The sequence below is a fragment of the Silene latifolia genome, chromosome 10, assembly GCF_048544455.1.
Source record: "Silene latifolia isolate original U9 population chromosome 10, ASM4854445v1, whole genome shotgun sequence".
Classification (NCBI taxonomy): domain Eukaryota; kingdom Viridiplantae; phylum Streptophyta; class Magnoliopsida; order Caryophyllales; family Caryophyllaceae; genus Silene; species Silene latifolia.
In genome coordinates this window covers 158,460,192-158,471,915 of record NC_133535.1, presented here as the reverse complement: position 1 = coordinate 158,471,915, position 11,724 = coordinate 158,460,192, and positions in this window count along the sequence as shown.

Genomic DNA, 11,724 nt, shown 5'->3' with positions numbered 1-11,724 from the left:
CTTCCTCTCTTTAAACTTTCAAGGGCTTTCTATTCTTCCAATCTTCGGTCTTCGATCCGGCGAGTGTATTTCTTCAAGGTAATCAAACAGATTTTCTCTTATTTCGTTTGTAGTTTGTTGTGAACATGTCTTCTGCTGATGCTGGACCTAGTAAACCCGCGTCGGGGGGCCCTAGGTCTCCTTCTCCTGAAGTTGATCCTCAAATTCTTGAGGAATGGGAGGACTCTGATTCCTATGGCGACTTTGGTGATGATTTCGGTGACGAAGAGGAAAGGCCTCGTCCTAACGAAGGGAGGCAGTATGTTATGGATCACGGCGACGCCTGTAAGGTCCGTTCTGACCGTGCTTGGACTCATAAGCTCGCCAGTTGTTCAGGCGAGAAATTTTTCGAGGGCCATTTTTTCTTCGGTAGGGGATACAAAATTGTTATCCCTGAGGAGGGTCAGGCCGTATGTTGCCCTCCACCGGGCCACACCGGCGTGTATATGCGGCATTTGGAGTATGGGCTCCGGTTTCCATTGAATGAGCACGTTATGGCCATTATTAGAGCCATGAACGTTGCCGTTGCACAACTGCACCCGTTGGCTATGAGGACCATAATCGGCTTTGTCTGGCTCTGTCTCTTCAAGGGAGAGGCCCCAACGGTGAATTTATTCCGCCGGCTTCACCATCTCAAACTTTCTTCTTGCAAGGACTGGCAAGGCCAGTGGGTGTACGTTAAGGTGCCGGATGACTATCCGCTGCCCTGCTTTTTCCAGCACCGAGTTAACTTGCGGTGTGAGACTCAGGCGGAGCACGATAGATGGGTTTCCGGAAGAAGCTCAAAATGGATGCAGTGTCTATCTCCGGGAGGATGAGAGGCCGGCAATGAGGCTCTTTGAGGTGGACAAGAGTGGGGTGCCGAAAAGATGGATTCCCCGACGCAGATCATCCTTCGGATGAGCCGCTCGCCATGTCGGCCTCATACCGGCCCTAGCACGGGGTGAGTGGGGTCGGTGTGAGGCCCATCGCCGTTCTTAGTGCTCTTGCTCCTCGAATTTCGGTTTATTTCCTCTACTTAACTCTTGCTTTGTTTCTTTCGCAGACCACTTTGGATCGGGCTTGTCTGAGGATATTCTCCGGAGAATGGGGCTGCACAAAGATGGAACCGTTGCCAACTTGCATCCCAAGGCTCAAACCCACGACCGTAGGAAGTCGCCGAGTGATCTTATGGAGCAGCGGCTGAAGGGCTTGAGCGTGGAGGAGGCTCAGGCGAAGGTTGTTAGCGGCGTTGCGCGTCGGACGCGGAAAACAATGTCTTCGGCGGCGAGGGTGTCGACGCCAGTTGCAACTCCCACCCCCCCTCCTAAAAAGGAGACGGTGGAGGTGGTTGATATTCCTTCTGAGGGGGACTCCGATGCGGAGGAATCTCCCCTTATCCGAAAGAGGAAGGAGGCAGCTTCTATTGTTGGCAAGGAAGTGCCTCCTCTGGCCAAGAAGGCGAAGCACGGTACCTATTCATTCCGTGGCTTAAATTTAGCCGAGTCATTGGGTGCTCCTGATGACAGGCTTCCTGACATGTCGATATACGTTGACACTGACGTCTTTATTAAATTTTTGTAGGCCAGCCGCAGCCGGCTTCTGCTCTCGTTGGGCAGCAGGTGGAGGGGACCTCTGCGCAGGCTGGCGATCAAGGCGTCACCGTTAACCCTTCATCCCAGAAGGCTTCCTCCTCCCGGCCCGCGCAGTTGGGGGTCAAATTGTTACCACCGTCCCTTCATCCCAGAAGGCTTCTGTCTCCCAGCTTATAGAGGAAGGCACGAAGCTAATTAGGGAGCTTGCAAGGTGGAACGTGGTTACCGCTGCTCGTCTCATGGAGCAGGAGAAGGCCGTGGCTCGAGCTGTTCATGAGCGTAATGCCGCTAAGCAGGTGGCTGCGTCGGCAAAGCTAGGTCTCCTCAATGAGCGGAAGCTTAGGGGAGATGCTGAGAAGGCGCTCTTGGCTGAGAGAAAACTCAGGGAGGACGCCGAAAAAGAGGTCCTTGCTGAGAAAGCCAAGGCCGAGGCTGCGGCAGCCGAGGCTGCGAAGCTGCTGGAGAAGTGTAACCATGTTCAAGGGCGTGCCGACCTCTATCTCCAGCAGAGGAACGAATCCGAGGGCCTGTTTAAGGCCCAGGCGGAGGTGGTTCGGGGCAAAGAGGCCATCATCAAGCAGAAGGAGGCGGACATTGAGATGCTCCAAACTGTCATGCTCCCCAATCTGTGCGCTGAATTCCGGGACTTGGCCGAAGGAGCTGCTAGGGAAGTGATCGGGGAGCTTTTCCTTCTTGATGGTTCCTTTCCGTGGGGTAGATATGACAAGCTGCTTGATGACAAGCTCGAGGCTAAGGAGAACGCCATGGTGGAGAAGGCCAAGGAGGCGGTGAAGGCAAAGATTGAGAAGGAGGCGGCCGCGGAGAAAGCAGCTCTTGCTGAGAGGGCTAGGGCGGCTAAGGAGGAAGCTGAGAGAATGAGGGCGGCTGATGACGCCGAGGCCAAAGCTGAGGCTGCTAGGAAAGCTCTTTGGGTTGCCTATTGAAGAAGATGCGGCTACCGCATCGATGGTAAGCAGCACCGTGCAGAGGTTGCTTGATGAGAACAAGTTTACTGCAGACTGCTTGACTCCTCACACACCATCATGTTCGCTTGATGAGAACAAGTTTACAAGCAGATCCGCTTCACTGTTCGGGGCCGATCATTAAGCCCTTCCTCCCCGCCATCTTTTGGTGCTTCAAATGACATAATTGTAGCTTTTGCTTTTCTCCTTGTATTTTGTATCCTTTGGTAGGCTGTTATCTCCATTCTTTTCGCCTGCAAACTGTTATTATAAATAAGAGTTCGTTTCTTTTGCCTTCGGCATGGCCGAGGTCTTTTCTCGTTTCTGTCTGAGTTGCCCTCTTACGTTATTAATTGAGCGTCTCTTTTTGTTTGAACCTTGGCTTGGCCGAGGCAGTTTAGAGTGTGCATCTCAACCGTTTTTAACGCTTTTAAGGCATTTTGGTTTGTTTATCAATCGCGCTGGCCGCGATCGTCGCGGTGTCGTTTTTTATGGAGATCGCCGCTCTTGTCGCACGACAAGAAGAGTCGGCGTCCGGATAGCGTGTTACGCGGCGTCTACCACTTTAAGTGATCGCCAAGCGTCTACTATTTGGGGTGATCGCCACAGCGCTACATTTCTTCGTGGGGACCACCGCTCTTGTCTATGACAAAGTGTGAGTCAAGGCCCGGATAGCGTGTTACGCGGCGTCTACCACTTTAAGTGATCGCCAAGCGTCTACTATTTGGGGTGATCGCCACAAAGACTACATTTTTTCATAACGATCGCCGCTCTTGTTTAATCGACAAGATGAGACGGCGTCGGCTTCTTTAACGATCACGCTTCTTGTCGAATCGACAAGATGAGACGGCGTCGGCTTTTAACGATCGCCGCTCTTGTCGAATCGACAAAGATGAGACGGCGTCGGCTTTTTAACGATCGCCGCTCTTGTTTAATCGACAAAGATGAGACGGCGTCGCTTTTTAACGATCGCCGCTTCTTGTAATCGACAAAGATGAGACGGCGTCGCGGCTTATAACGACGCCGCTCTTGTTTAATCGACAGATGAGACGCGCGTTTTCGGCTTATAACGATCGCCGCTCTTGTTAATCGACAAGATGAGACGGGCGTCAAGCTTATAACGATCGCCGCTCTTGTAATCGACAGATGAGACGGGCGTCGGCTTTTAACGATCGCCGCTCTTGTCGAATCGACAGATGAGACGGCGTCGGCTTATAACGACGCCGCTCTTGTTAATCGACAAGATGAGACGGCGTCGGCTTCTTATAACGATGCCGCTCTTGTCGAATCGACAGATGAGACGGCGTCGGCTTCTTATAACGATCGCCGCTCTTGTCGAATCGACAGATGAGACGGCGTCGGCTTCTTATAACGATCGCCGCTCTTGTCGAATCGACAGATGAGACGGCGTCGGCTTATAACGATGCCGCTCTTGTCGAATCGACAGATGAGACGGCGTCGGCTTCTTATAACGATCGCCGCTCTTGTCGAATCGACAGTATGAGACGGCGTCGGCTTCTTATAACGATCGCCGCTCTTGTAATCAACAGATGAGACGGCGTCGGCTTCTTACTTCCTCGCCGGTGATTTATGGGGAAAATGGACATCATGGGAGACTTGGTTGATTTTACATTCGATATTAACATGCGTCGGGGTGCCCCCACTGTTTTTGGCACCTCCGGTGCTATACGAGGTCTATGAGTTTCCTAATGCCTTATCAGAGGCGCTGTTCCCCGTCACCGCGTCGGTTGCATCCATAAGGTCGCCCTTCGGTTGTGAGGATGAGCTTTTCCCCTTCTCCGATCGCTTCGCCACTTTGAGGGATTGCATGTTGCATCCCTGCGCGGATATCCGGATGTTGACCACCTCGTCCTTCTCGTCTTTGGAGACGAGCTTATGCGCTTCCCCCGGTCCGAGACATACATTAGTGTCAGGGCCCGGATGGACATCACCGCACGGCATCGCTTAGAGTAACTCGGCCTATTAGGGCGTCGTAGGCGGATGAGCCGTTGATGACGACGAACTCGGCTAGGACGTTCTTGGCCGCATTCCCCTCGCCGAACATCACCGGTAGTCCGATTGAACCGGGGGTACCAGGCCAGCCCGGAGAAGTCGTATAGTGGATGGGTGCGGGGGCTCAAGTCCTTGATTCTCGTGCCGAGGTCGTGGAAGCACTCCCGAACATGATGTTCGTGTAGGCGCTCGTGTCTATCGACATCTCTTCACTAGGTGGTTGGATATGTCCAAGTTGACTACGAGTGGGTCGCTGTGAGGGGCGATGACTCCCTCGTAGTCCTTCCCTCCAATAGTCATATCGGGAATGCTGGGGGCGGTGGTCGCCGCGTTGGGCACAAAGTTGATGGCCTGATACAGCTCGTTCAGGTGCCGTTTGTGCCCATGAGCCGACCCACCGTTCTCGTTACCTCCGATGACTACATGGATAACTCCTATCCGTTGAAAAACGGATTTCTTATCTGAACCGCTAGCGTCAGTCTTCTGGCCTTTGGCCACATACTTGTCGAGGCTCCCCTTACGGATTAGCTCTTCGATTGCATTCTTCAAATGCCGGCAGTTGTCAGTGAGGTGGCCGGCGCAGCCGTGGTACTCGCAGTACTGGTTCGAGTCACCGTCTCCTTTTGGCTTGGGAGGCCGTTCCCACTTCTGGCCCTCGCTTCTGCTTAGGGCGAAGACCTTGGCGGCCGATGCGACCAGAGGGGTTTTGTCATGGTAATGCCTTTGGTAAAACATTCCCGAACTGTCGCCGGCGCCCGTCGAGCCCTGTTTCTTGGCAGATCTATCAGACCGTGACCTGTTATTGTCACGGCGTTCATCATCGGATCGTGACTCGTTATTGTCACGGCGCCTCTCATCCGGCTATCATCCCGACGGCTTTTCCTCTCGAGGGCTCGGCCTCGCCGGGGCCTACCAGGTCTTGTGGTAATCTTCCACCTTGATGGCCTGGTCGGCCATTTTCCTCGCGGCGTCTAGGCCTGTGCCCCCGTGCTTGATGAGCTCGTCTTTTAAGTTTCCCTTTGGGAGGCCCTTCATCGTGCGAAGCCGCCGCCGGTTCGGGATTGATTTCCGAATCTGCTGGACCTTGCCGTCGAACCTCTTCATATAGCTTCGTAGAGACTCGCCCTCCTCCCGCTTGATAGTTAGGAGGTCCGATGTCTCCACGACCGTCCTTTTGTTGCAAGAGTAGTCTGGCTAAGAAGGCGTCCTTTAGGTCGGCAAAACAAGATACCGAACCGTCGGGAAGCCCCTTGTACCAGTTTTGAGCCATCCCATGCAGAGTCGTTGGGAAAACTCGGCACTGACCTCATCAGCTGCTCCCATACCGACATGTAAGACTCGAAAGCCTCGGCGTGGTCGGTTGGGTTTGTCTCTCCTTTGTATGTGAACGCCGGCAACTTGACTTGGTTGGCACGGCGGTGTCCAGGACATAATCACCGAGGGGCTGTTTGACCACGTGTCGGATGACACGCGGCGACCGACTCCTCGCATTCCTAGTCCGGCTTCTCTCCTCGTAGCGAGAAGGACTTCTTCTCCGGCTCGAGCTTCTTCTCCGACTCTCCGAGTCGAGCCCAAGCCGCCGGTTCTCCCGGGTGTGCCTCGTCGGTGTTGCGGCGGCGATGTCCTCTCCCGAGTGCGAGAAGGACTTACGTTTACCACGACCACTTTGGGCTCCTCCGGCGTCTTGGTAGGGTCCGCCTCTCCCAAAGTGCTCCGTTCAAGTTTCTTGGAGTCACGTTCGGGCCCCGGCCTCCGGGACGGCTTCCGCCGCTCGTGTCGGCGTGCCTATGTGAGCTGGTGTACTCCCACCAGGTCCAGGAGTGTCTTCGGTTTTGCTACGTCAACCACCTGTCCCATGATGGTGACCTGGTTGGCGGACGGCGGTGTGTCCGGTATTATCGGCATTCCGAATTCCGGTTGGACTACTCCGCCGGTGGAGGGTTGCACTACTCCAGAATGGTGAAATGTATCATCTTGGTAGAATGTGGCTTCGTCGGTTGCGACTACCTCTTGTTGTTTCGACATCTTAGCTTTTTGGGTGGGTTTTTTGTGTTTTTGTTTTTGTTGTTTGGGAATGAATGTGACTAGCTTCTAGTTTGCTTTCCCCACAGACGGCGCCAATTGTTCCGGGTGTAATTCCAGAGCAGATGTTTGTTACCACTCGTAGCTAGTAGAATGATGTCCTTGCTTGAATCCTCCTTGCGGTCTCCTGAAACGATGAACAAACTGAGGGCTCGGCTTTGGCCGAGCGTACTCACTCCGACGCTCAAGTCAGTGAACTTAGAGAGAGGTTGTTGTAACTTGGCTAAGAGTATATTGTAGAGAGATAAGGAAGATATTACCAGATGAATAGTGGTTATTAGGTCAATTTGTGGATCTCTTCCTCAATGAAGATTGAGGAGTATTTATAGAACTTTCACCTTTTGTCACGTAGTGGCCAAGTGGCTATCAGGTGAAAAGACCGTTATACCCTCGGCCGATGGACCTGTGGCAGGCTCGCCGAGGGTCTTGGATATGAGTACGCGGATTTGTGTCCCGGCTGGCTAGTTGTCTGGCCGAGACCCAGGTGACAGGCCGATGGGCTTCACCGGCTAGTCTGTCTAAGTCGTTGACTTTGCTGTGAATACCCTTGACCTTGCTCAATGTGTTGACTTGGTCAGCGGTGCAGAATATGCCCCATCAAAAATAATCAATACCCTTTTTTTGTGTAAAGCCTCTAACTACAAGTCTAGCTTTGAACCTCTCTATTGTACCGTCAGGTCTCATTTTCTTTTTAAAAATCCATTTACTTGTAATGGGTTTACTACCTTTAGGTAAATCAGTCAACTCCCAAGTCTGGTTTGACACAATAGAGTCAAGTTCACTTTTAATAGCATCTTTCCAAAAATTAGCATCAATGGATTTCATTGCCTCACTATACGTTTTTGGGTCATCTTCTATTAAAAAAGCTGAAACAAATTCATCACTAGCACAAACAAAGTGTATCCATGTTCGACAAAGAAAGTTGAAACAAAATCAGCTCCAAAGTTCTTTGGACATCTAGGTCTCTTAGTCCTTCTAGGTTCAACAACATGATCAATAGAAGTGCTACTACTAGCATGTGAAGAGATATCAATAGATGTAACAGGTAAACTAGGAGGTGAATCAACATTCTTCTGTAATGGAAAAACATGCTCAAAAAACACAGCATCTCTAGCTTCAGATATAGAACGATCACTTAAAGACATGAATCTATAAGCATAACTATTTTGAGCATAACCTATAAAAACACAATCATAGGTCTTTGGTCCAACGGTAGGTCTCCTAAAATCTGGTAAACCCACTTTAGCCAAACACCCCCATACCTTAAGGTAACTCAGGTTAGGAGGATAGCCCTTCCAAATTTCGTAGGGTGTCTTGTTAAGTTTCTTATGAGGTACACGGTTAAGAATGTGACAAGCCGATAGTATTGCTTCCCCCCACATATCGTCAGATAGGCCAGAACTTAAAAGCATAGCATTCATCATCTCTTTTAAGGTTCTATTTTTTCGTTCAGCTACACCGTTAGATCGAGGTATGTAAGGTGGACTAGTCTCATGTATTAAACCGTTAGAAGACAAAAGTCGGCTAGATAACTAGACTTATACTCACCACCTCTATCGGACCTTACCCTTTTAATTTTTCTGTCGAGTTGATTTTCGACTTCATTTTTAAAGTTTATAAACGATTGTTCTGCTTCATCTTTAGTCTTAAGCAGATAGACACGGGTGTACCTTGAACAGTCGTCTATAAAGGTGACATAATAATTCTTTCCACCTCTACTTGCCACATTTTTGAAGTCAGCTAGGTCGGTGTGAATTAACTCAAGAAGACTCGTATTCCTAGTTGTGTCAGGTTTACTAGGTTTCTTTGTGAATTTAGCCTCAACACAGCTAGCACATTTAGAGAATTCTTGACTCGTCAAACTTGGAATTAAACTCATAGTTCTAAGTTTTTTAATATAGTCAACATTCACATGACCTAATCTACCATGCCAAACATCAATAGACTCAGCAATATAAGTAGAAGTAGATGCAATATTATTAAAAATCGAATCAGTGTTCAATACAAAAAGACCCTTAAAGATAACCCTTGCCCACAAATTCCCCATTACGCGATATTACAACCTTGTCAACCTCAAAAACAAGTTTCAAACCAGCTTTGTTCAATAAGGCACTGCATTACACGAGGTTTCGACGGAATGAGGGTACAAATAAAACATTGGTGAGAGCAAGTGTTTTCCCCGAGGTGAGTTTGAGAAAGATCTTGCCTTTGCTCGTGATCACCTGCAGATGAAGAATTACCCATGTAGACGCATTCCCCATCGCCTACCTCCTCGAACTCAAAGCAAATAATCCCTTATCAAAGACAGAGATGTCCTGGAAGCGCCGATATCAAGACCCATTCAGAAGATTACCCACCAGATTAGCTTCCACAACCACAGCAGCAATGACATCGTCAATCACAAAGAACATTAGCTTCAGTAGATTTTCTTTTCGGTGCTTCGGTAGGCTTTGTGACCAGTTTTCCCACGACATAGCAAACAATGGGACCCTTTGGTTTCGAATCTTAGCAACGGGTTTGGTATGCTTCCCTGGACCATTCTTCTTAGCTGGACCCTGGTTCTTACCCTGACCAACCTTGGCCTTACCCTTACCCTTGAACTTCTCAGCATTGGACGGACCACCAGACTCAACCAGATTAGCTTTAACAGCAACAACAGAAGCATTCACAGAAAGACTAGCAGGTTGGTCTTTAAGGCGATTTGCCTCTTCGGTCCTCATTTGTCCTACTAGTTCTTGGAGAGACAGGTCCTTTTTCTTATGCTTAAGGTGGTTCCTATAGTCAGACTAGGAGGGAGGAAATTTCTCTAGCAAAACATTGGCCACAAAAGTGTCATCTAATTTCATACCCTCATTCACTACATCAGCACATAGGTTTTCGTAGACATGAACTTGTTCCATGATGGGTTTCCCGTCAGCCATCTGAAATTCCAGCCACTTACCCACAACATATTTCTTTTTCCCCGCATCATCAGCCCCATACTTGGCCTCTAAGGACTCCCATATCAGTTTGGAAGACTTATGAACCATAAATAGGTCAAAAAGGGTGTCGGTCATGTTGTTTAGAAGCTGGCATCTAACAAGTTTATTGTCCTTATCAAATTTCTTAATATCTTCTTCGTTTGACTTAACAGCAGATTTAGCAGGGGGTGTTCTCTACAGTCTCAGAAGCAGCCGCCTCTTTAACAGGAGCAGGTGGATCACTAAACAGCACATAATCAATTTCTAGTTGTTCGAAAAACATCAGCAGTTTTTGTGACCAACGCTTATAATTATGACCGTCTAGTTTTTCCAATTTAGTCAAATCAGGAAGAGTTTTTGCTAACACAGACGACATGTTACAGCAGCAGACAACAACAAATAAATAGTTTTCAAATTGTTGTTGTAAAAACGAAACAGTAACAATAAAGATCAGAAATACCGAACAGAAGGTAGTGTCGTGGACGGACCACTGCTTTGAAAACTATTTCTCCTGTACGACCGTGGTGGCGATCAAAGACCGACCGGTAGTCCCCAAGGTTTACACTACTGCCGTCTTACAAACTCGCCCACTCAAGAATGTAAGACCTGGAACGACATTAATACTTTACCCAGAAATTATAAGAGAGGAAGAGAGAGTGGTAATGTTTCTGATTGTTTGTGTGTTTTTCCAGAGACGATTCAGCTCTTATTTATAGCAAAATAAGAGCTGTTAAGGAGCCTAAACAACTCCCTAAAACCGAGCAGTCAAGGGACTGAAAGTGGGGAGAGAAAATCGCACCCACTAACAGTCACAAAGACTGAGTAAAAGGAAAGGACAAAAGAGGGCCTTTGGCCCGCACCGCAGGTGCTCTACCCGAACCCAAGCCGGGCCGGCGCGCGCGCGCGTGTGTGTGTTGGACCCAAACCCACAGGCCCAACAAACACAACAAAACCCACCTTGGTCCATTCTCTTAACCATACAAAAGAGGAAGTATATAAAAATAAGAGAAAGAGGTTGTTTCCCACCGATGTGGGACAACAGACCAATTTCCTTGCCTTTTCTCTTCAAGGCATTACTTCCAACAATGTTGGCCATGTCAATTACTTGTCATGCTAAAATGGGTCATGGGTCATGCTAAAGCGTGTAAGTCCAACTGCCCGCGTGCCACTCTTATCTCTAGGCGTATACTATAATACTATATAGCCTATATCGTGTGATAATGTGAAAATGGTTATTTTTTCCTTGTCTTTTTTCTTATAATTACTATAATTTAAATCATTGTACTTTTTTTTGACAGAGTAACCATTGTACTCCATAAGTTTTGTAGGATGGTTGTCTTACCTTGGCCAAGCAAAATGACACGATCTTTGTTGACCCGTGACTTATGTGAGCCAGGACGATCCGATCTAAAACCATCTAATTTGAAAATGACCCGACAAGATAAAAATGTAATTAACCAATAACTCCAATAAGGACTTGAATGATAATTTGAAATCACACTTCATATTATTTAGGTTAAAATAAAAATTCTATTACCAAAACTAAGTATAAATAAGTAATAATCAAAGACGTCTTTTTTTTTTTTCTTAATCATTGTCCCGAAATGACTCGACTTGAAATAACCTGCCCCCCTTGATCCGTAAATAACGCGACCAATATACCTAAAACAGATCTAGTGACCCGACCCGCATTTACAAGAAAATGTGACTCACAAAAAATAACCCGGGGTGAACTAGCCTATCCCAGGATAAAATCCATGTCATGATGTGACGCATCCGTAAAGTTCAAAATGAACCAAACCAATACCAACCCGAATTATTTCAACCTGAACTAACCCGATAACTGGGTTGAAGCGTTGTGGATGCGTCACGTGTTAACCCAACATTAAATACAAGTATTAATTACAGCTGAACATTAAATATAATCATAATAAATACTGTATAAATCTCAGCAAAATATTAATTATAATTTAATAAATTTTATTATAAAATTAAATTAAATAATTATGGTGATTTGATACTAAATTTATTAAAAAATTATTTTGATATAAATTCTAAAATGTAAATAATTACGTTCATTGTGAAAAATGCTTC